General features: G+C 45.0%; 1 long non-coding RNA gene across 1 annotated transcript; it reads left to right on the forward strand.

Moving 5' to 3' along the window:
• The first annotated feature begins 1,277 nt into the window (after window positions 1–1,277).
• Window positions 1,278–3,309, forward strand: LOC309341685. The gene is made up of 3 exons (XR_014156531.1): window positions 1,278–1,393; window positions 1,681–2,019; window positions 2,716–3,309. It is a non-coding gene; the product is annotated as an uncharacterized lncRNA (long non-coding RNA).
• Window positions 3,310–8,597: the final 5,288 nt, after the last annotated feature.

Below are 8,597 nucleotides of genomic sequence, written 5' to 3' on the forward strand. Positions count from 1 at the left end.
TGAGAAAAAGAAAGAGATGGTGAAAGCCTATTTTCCAAAAGACGGACTCAGGGATGCCATTACAGTGGTACCTCGGGTTACATACGCTTCAGGTTACATATGCTTCAGGTTACAGACTCCGCTAACCCAGAAATATTACCTCGGGTTAAGGCAACCAGGAAAAGGGGGAGGGAAATTTGGAATCCAAAGGGTGTAAAATCATATTTTATTTTATTATATTTTAATCTATTATGTATATTAAAGGGGGGAACGCGTGGAAGGGAATAGGTCGATCTTAGGAGATGGGAAAATATTTTTAAATTGGGCTAATGATAATAAGGTTCAAATTTGGGATAATAAATTGCTGAATTTATTTGTAAGAATTGGAATATAAGAGGGGGAGGGGAGGGGAAGTCCTGGAAAGATGTTATGGAAAACAAGATCTTAAATTTGGATGTTTTTTTTTATATATATTGTTATAACTGGAAACTTTTAATAAATATTATTAAAAAAAAAAAATATTACCTCGGGTTAAGAACTTTGCTTCAGGATGAGAACAGAAATCATGCTCCGGCGGCGCAGTAGCAGCGGGAGGCCCCATTAGCTAAAGTGGGTGCTTCAGGTTAAGAACAGTTTCAGGTTAAGAACGGACCTCCGGAACAAATTAAGTACTTAACCCGAGGTACCACTGTATTAAAAAGACAACAAAACGAACTGGATGCTTTGGCAGGTTTTGAATAAACATTCACAAATTTATTAGTTGAACATATGATAGATAAAGTAAGAGTATGTACAATTTTATAACGTGCAGAAAACAAGATATGTAAAAAAATCAGGGAGGGGAGCTGAGGGAAGTCCTTGGTAGGAGGGAGATGGAGGGTTGAGGGGGGGATTAAAGGGGGGGAAATAATGTAATTGATTAAATAAATGAATGAATTAAATACTTAACCCGAGGTACCACTGTATATACTTTTTCCTAGTCGTGAGCCTCATTCTGCAGTTATGGAAAACACTTGTAGCTCTTTAATGTATCGATCCTTTTAGATCACGGTTTCCCAAACTTGGGTCTTTAGTTGTTGTTAGACTACAACTCCCATCATTCCTAGCTAGCAGAACCAGTGATCGGGGATAATGGGAACTGTAGTCCAAAAACAGCTGGAGACCCTGTTTTAGATGCTCACACCTCCTTAAATGTTGCAGATTCACGCAAATGGCATTTTATGCAAATAAACCAATGGTGATCAGATAGGGGATGAGATGGGGAGAGCACAGAAGTAGTTAACTTTTTCTGGCACAGAAGGGTTCCCTCCAAGGACTGCATGACACATCGCTTGCACTCACACTCCTCACAAACGTTTTGTCAATCGGCAAAAGGGTGGAGGGGGTTTCTTCCTCATTGCAGTGCTGTGTTGGGGTGCTAAGGAGGAAGAGGGTATTAACGGAGGAATCTGAGGGCTTCCTTAGACAAAAACAAAGACACCAACCAGGATAACTTGGAGCAAAACAGCAGCCTGTAGGCTTGGCCTTTATTGAATACTGTCGCAACAGGACTCCCACCCGCAACAAGATGAAGCAAAACGGAAGTCCAGAACAACAAAAGACCCCAACTTTTATTAGTTACTAATCCCACAAACTACACCCCAAAGACTACATCACAACTACATCACAAAAAAGGAGGGGTTGAGGGAGGAGTTGTGGGAGTAACCTGAGTATCTTGTCACCTGGCTGGTTCCTCCTCTCCCCCTCCCCATGAGTCATTTCCAGAGGACAAAGGGGAGTTGGCAGTTTCCTGCCCCCAGAGGGAAAATCTGATCATTGTCCTTTGTTCTGGTCCATGTTGAATCCACTCCCATATGCAAGTCCTTTGTGACCTGGATGGTCTTCTTTTTGGGACCATCAAGGTTGTCATGCCAACTGGGTAGGGCTCCTGTGTATGTGCTGGTATGGTTAAGGGATTATGGCCGTCCTGTATCAAACCATCCCCCTTTGATAGTCCTTCCTTCATGGAGTAAAATAAAAGTGGACCAGTGTAAATCCGATGTATGGTTGATTTACTATGAATTTACAACAGAAACACTGCATATGTTGTGTGTGTGTTTGTGTATTTGTGTCGTGTTTGCAGTGGCGTAGCGTGGGGGGTGCAGGGGGGGCCGGCCGCACCAGGCGCAACATCTGGGGTTAGGGTTAGGGGGCGCAAATCCACGGGTTAGGGGGCGCAAATTACTTGCCTTGCCCCGGGTGCTGACAACCCACGCTACGCCACTGCGTGTTTGTACAAACTGAATGATTGGCGGGGGGGGGGTCCTGCAACAAGGGAAAGCTCTCTTCTTAGGAAACTGGAAGAAGCCATCCAATCCCCGCCCCAGCTGGGCTTTCCAAGAGTTCAACCAAGGACTCTCACGTCCTACAGGGAGGCTGTAGCCCTCCAGATACTGCTGAATATCAACTCTCACCCATGCTGGATGGAGCTGATGGGAGTTGCAGCCCAACAGCAGCTTCTCCCCTCCTGCCCTATAGCAAGACTCTCGCCCCTAACCTCAAAAGCAGGGAAGGCACCCCCAGTACACTACAACTCCCATCATCCCTAGGTAACAGGACCAATGGTCAGGAATGATGGGAACTGTAGTCCCAAAACATCTTGAGGGCCGAGTTTGGGGGTGCCTGGTATCAATGATAGGAAGAGGGGCTCTCCACCCTGCATTAATTTGTTTTTACTTCTCTCTCATTTCTCCCCAGAGCAGATTCCTTACCTGTCTCTTCCTTAAGACCGACACCTGCACAGATATTAGCAACAGCACTTAAAGTTGATGCTTCTTTTTTTCCCCAAAGGGTGAAACTCTACAGAGATTGCGACAGCGCATGTTCCCCTCCCAGCGCACCGCTCCCCTCTGAGGTCTTTTTTTCCCTGTGACTGAGAGGAAAACTCCCTGCAGTACCGTTATGTGCTGAAATGTTTTTTAATTATCTCTGGAAAGTATGGACTGTGTATCATCATTAACTGGACTAAACAGTGACGGTCAGTGAGGCAGGTACCAGTAAACGGAGCAATTAACAGCCAGGGGAGAGAAGTATATTCAATCTGAAAGCTTTCTTTCTCAATCCATCTCCACTCATCACCCAAAGTGCTGAGCAGCGGACTTTTACTTTCAATTACATTAATCAGGTTAATTCCAAGTTAAAGTCAACATTTTAATCAAGAAGCAGCAAACTCAAGACAGAAGAGTAGAAGGCAGAGGAGAAGAGAGGAGGCGAGGAAAGGAAGAAAGTTCCATTGAAGTAGCACAATATTGGAAGTCCTGAGAATAACAAAGTAAATAAAAAATGTCAGCCTGCCGCCCCCCCTCCCAGCTGCAATTAAATTACTGCCACCAATTCAAGCTCCATCTTGAATGTGGTATTTCAAAATATCCATGATGCACAGTGTCATTCCTGTTCCACGAGTTCATTCCTTGCATCTTCACTATCACGATCCATCGCCATATAACACCTGTTAAGTTAGGCAAACTAAGGCCCAGGAGCCAGATCAGGCCCAATTGCCTTCCAAATCCGGCCCGCAAATGGTCCAGGAATCAGCGTGTTTTTACATGAGTAGAATGTGTGCTTTTATTTAAAATGCATCTCTGGGTTATTTGTGGGGCCTGCCTGGTATTTTTACATGAGTAGAATGTGTCCTTTTACTTAAAACGCATCTCTGGGTTATTTGTGGGGCCTGCCTGGTGTTTTTACATGAGTAGAATGTGTCCTTTTATTTAAAACGCATCTCTGGGTTATTTGTGGGGCATAGGAATTGGTTCTTTAAAAAAAAAAAGTAGTCCGGCTGCCCCACAAGGTCTGAGGGACAGTGGACCGGCCCCCTGCTGAAAAAGTTTGCTGACCCCTGGCTTAAGACATGCACCATTCACCAAGCATGGCAGAAAATACATACAAAGGAAGCTGTCTCGTACTGAGTCAGACCATTGGGCCACAAGCTCAGAACTGCCTTCACTGAAGGCTCACGCAAACTCGTTTGTCCCGTGAGTTTGAGTCCCAGGTCCAAGAGGTTCTTTCAACCAACTCAGGAAAACACGCAGTTTGCTGCTGAATCAGAATGCATATACCGAAAGACCAGGCAAAATTGTTTATGTAAGTAACCACAGCCTCCAGAATGCTATTTGCCCAGAGGTGGAAGGAGGGTACTGCCCCAACAAAGGAAGAATGGCAAGTTAATGGACTATGCAGAAATGGCAAAACTCACGGGAAGATTAAGAAATCATGAAAAAATAACTTGCAGCAAAGAATGGGGGAGATATGTGGATTATTAAAAAAATTATTGAAAACAATTAAATACATTAGCAGGGCTAATTTAAAAGCAAGTACAGTGGTACCTCGGGTTACATACACTTCAGGTTACATACGCTTCAGGTTACAGACTCCGCTAACCCAGAAATAGTACCTTGGGTTAAGAACTTTGCTTCAGGATGAGAACAGAAATCGTGCTTCAGCGGCACGGCGGCAGCAGGAGGCACCATTAGCTAAAGTGGTGCTTCAGGTTAAGAACAGTTTCAGGTTAAGAACGGACCTCCGGAACGAATTAAGTCCTTAACCCGAGGTACCACTGTAGAAATGGAGGCAGTGAGAGATTTTACTTTCTTGGGCTTCATGATCACGGCAGATGGTGACAGCAGTCACGAAATTAAAAGACGCCTGCTCCTTGGGAGAAAACCTAGACAGCATCTTAAAAAGCAGAGACATCACCTTGCCAACAAAGGTCCATATAGTTAAAGCTATGGTTTTCCCAGTAGTGATGTATGGAAGTCAGAGCCTGACCATAAAGAAGGCTGATCACCAAAGAATTGATGCTTTTGAATTATGGTGCTGGAGGAGACTCTTGAGAGTCCCATGGACTGCAAGAAGATCAAACCTATCCCTTCTGAAGGAAATCAGTCCTGAGTGCTCACTGGAAGGACAGATCCTGAAGCTGGGACTCCAATACTTTGGCCACCTCATGAGAAGAGAAGACTCCCTGGAAAAACCCTGATGTTGGGAAAGATGGAGGGCACAAGGAGAAGGGGATGACAGAGGACAAGATGGTTGGACAGTGTTCTCGAAGCTACGCACATGAGTTTGACCAAGCTGCGGGAGGCAGTGGAAGACAGGAGTGCCTGGCGTGCTCTGGTCCATGGGGTCACGAAGAGTCGAACACAACTAAACGACTAAACAACAAAAGTTAAAAGGTGACTTTGGAAGAAGTATAAAGTGTAATAAAGGAGTTAAGGAAGAGATGCACTTTTGCAAATGCTTGTATAGGGAACCAAGGAAGGAGAGGAGGGGAGTCCAAACAACTATATGTATTTGTATTTGATTGTTATTGTTGTTAATTTGAAAAAATAAAAATAAAATTATATTTTTTTAAAAAATGAATCAGAACATCAATCAGGTTTTCTGCAGTGGGGCAAACAGAAAGGACTTGTGCCTAGAAATTGTAGAATTGTAAGGGACCCTGAGGATCACCTATCCAGGCATCCCAAACTTGGCCCTCCAGATGTTTTGGGACTACAACTCCCATGACCCCAACCTAGTAAGATGTATGGGGTATAAATAGTAAAATTATCATTATGGAATGGGACATCCCTATTTTCATCTGAGAAATGTTGGAGGGTATGTAGAATATTTGCCTTGTGTGCAGATGGTACCAGGTAGGGATGGAAGAGACTTCCTACCTGAAAACAGAAAATTAACCTAAGGCACTAATAATTTGAGGTGGGGCGATTTCTCGCATCCTTTACCATAGTGAAATATTCGCTCTGGTTGAAACATGCTGGTTTGGTAGCCATTTCAAGTTCCCTTTATTTGCAGCTCCTGAAGAGTCTTGAACCCACTGCCCATCGTTCAAAGAACATTCAAAGGGCTCCCCCACATTTCTGTTTAGTCCATGAGCCTGGATAACTCAGTTGGTTAGAGCATGGTGCCAAAGCTGCAGGTTTCATCCCTGTTTGGGACAGCTGTGTATTTCTGCATCGTAGGAGGTTAGATTAGATCCAGACTTGGTCCTCCAGATGTTTTGGGACTACAACTCCCATCATCCCTGACCACTGGTCCTACTAGCTAGGGATCATGGGAGTTGTAGGCCAAAAACACCTGGAGGGGTGAGTTTGAGGAAGCCTGAGCTACATGAAAACACACCAGTTCCCCCAAAGAACCCTGGAAACTGTAGTGTGTCCCTTGCAGAGCTTTGATTCCCAGCACTTTTAACAAACTACAGCTCCCATGATTCTTTGAATCATAGAATCGTAGAGTTGGAAGGGACCCTGTGGATCATCTAAGTCCAGCCTCCTGCAGAGAGGAGAACCTGCAACCTTGGCATTACCAGCACCAGCTGAGCTATCTAGCTGGAGAACAGTGGGCTTTCAATCTCTGGTGTAGATGTGAGCATAGGCAGAAATCCAAGAGATTTTGTTTTCCTACGATTTCAGCTTCCCCTCAGAAAAAGCTGATTTCTGCCCTCGATACAAGGCCTCGGTAGCGAAGAAAAATGGCGACCACCATCGCAGCAACACAGCTATGGAAAGGCAACATCATTCAAAGTCTGACAGGGCCAGGGGTGAGGGCAAATAACGTCATGGTTGTGAGCGGCACAAATGCCCTTTCAGGTCCCTTGCAGATATCCTAGTTCTTCCATTTCCCCCAAACCTGTTGAGTTTCGATAACCCCAGGAACGCCGGCTCTCTCAACGCCATCAAGAAGAAAGCCCCCAGGACATCCCGCCCAACAGGACTCAACTGCAGCACTTCAGAATTAAAATTTTGAGAAGTATCTTGCTGTTTCACTTAAACAAGGGAACAAATGATGCAGGAGTGGAAAGATTGAAGGAAATAAAATGAGAGCAAGCAGTTAATTAGATGGTCTGTTCTGGAGGGCCCCGCTGTGCTTATTCTCTCCTCAACATCTCACCACTATACCACCTGGCAGAACCCCATTCAGCTTCTCGTTTCACTTTTAGACTCTTTGCGAAGCCTTCTACCTTACTTTTCCTACTAAATCTTAGGAGCAACAGTGATTGAGCCTTTCACGAGACCATTGTGAGGGACAGACTCAATAATACTACTAATAATTTATTATTTATACCCCACCCATCTGGCTGGGTTTCCCCAGCCACTCTGGGCAGCTGCCAACAACATATTAAAAACATGAGAAAACATCAAACATTAAAAACTTCCCTAAACAGGGTTGCCTTCAGATATCTTATAAAAGTCAGGTAGTTGTTTATTTCCTTGGCATCTGGTGGGAGGGCGTTCCACAGGGTGGGTGCCACTACTGAGAAGGCCCTCTGCCTGGTTCTCTGTAACTTGGCTTCTCGCAGTGAAGGAACCGCCAGAAGGCCCTCAGAGCTGGACCTCAGTGTCTGGGCAGAACGATGGGGGTGGAGACGCTCTTTCAGGTATACTGAGCCGAGACTGTTTAGGGCTTTAAAGGTCAACACCAACACTTTGAATTGTGCTCGAAACATACTGGGAGCCACTGCAGGTCTTTTAGGACCAATGTTATATGGTCTCAGCAGCCACTCCCAATCATCAGTCTAGCTACCGCATTCTGGATTAATTGCAGTTTCCGGGTCACCTTCAGAGGTAGCCCCACGTAGAACGCATTGCAGTAGTCCAAACGGGAGATAACTAGAGCATGCACCACTCTGGCGAGACAGTCTGCGGGCAATTAGGGTCTCAGCCTGTGTACCAGATGGAGCCCTTCAACCCATGAACAAATTTGCCACACCCTTCCTCATTGTAAATAAATCCAAGCAATCGTTTTGTGCTCCGTGCTACTGTAATAACTTGCTGATTTAGTAAGATGCTTTATTACATGCTCCGGAATGGAAATGCAGAACCAGAAATGCTTGAAGATATTTGTTCTGGTGGGTTTTCCTAGCTGGATGAATGGGTATCTAGTGTTAACTTCCTTCCTAAAGTGGAGTTGGCAGAGCCCTGGACCATTGCTCGCATAGCTTGCACAAAAATGTGTTACACATAAGAGCATGCATTAACCACCCAAAGTGAACTTGTTATGCCTGCAAGACCACACTTCTAACCAGACGTTCTGCCAGTGGCTTCCTAATGCGGAAGAGTGATCTCTATATCGACAGAGAATCATGTTTTAACGCAAACAAAAAGCACAGGCTCTCTTCCCCGGCCTGTTTTCATTTTGTATTTTTATGCTGTGAACCACTCTGTGATCTTTGGGAGAAGGGTAGTATACAAATTTAATAAATAATAAAATAATATTTCCCTCCCTCTTTCTTTATTCGGCTTTTGCAGTGTGGGCCTACAGGCTAGTTGTTTGTTTGTTTTCCAGGGTCTGAGTAGGATTTTGTTTGGGGGGGGGGGAGAGACCTTAATTGGCTCTACGCCTTCTCTTTTTTCCCCTGCTCCACGCTGTTGAGTGGTGTTCTTTAAATTTGGTTAGTTGGCATGCAGTATGGGCATTTGAAAAGATTTTGGAAAGAATGGGAACACTTACCTGAGGCAGCGTTGGGTGGTGGGCATCCTTGTTGTCGGGCATGGCCTACGGATCCTGGGGGTTGCCTTTTGCCTCTTACACCCAAGGCCCACACAGTGGTGAGGGAGGAATCACAATAAACTTTGCTG

The sequence above is a fragment of the Podarcis erhardii genome (genome assembly GCF_964252035.2).
Source record: "Podarcis erhardii genome assembly, chromosome: 5".
NCBI lineage: Eukaryota > Metazoa > Chordata > Lepidosauria > Squamata > Lacertidae > Podarcis > Podarcis erhardii.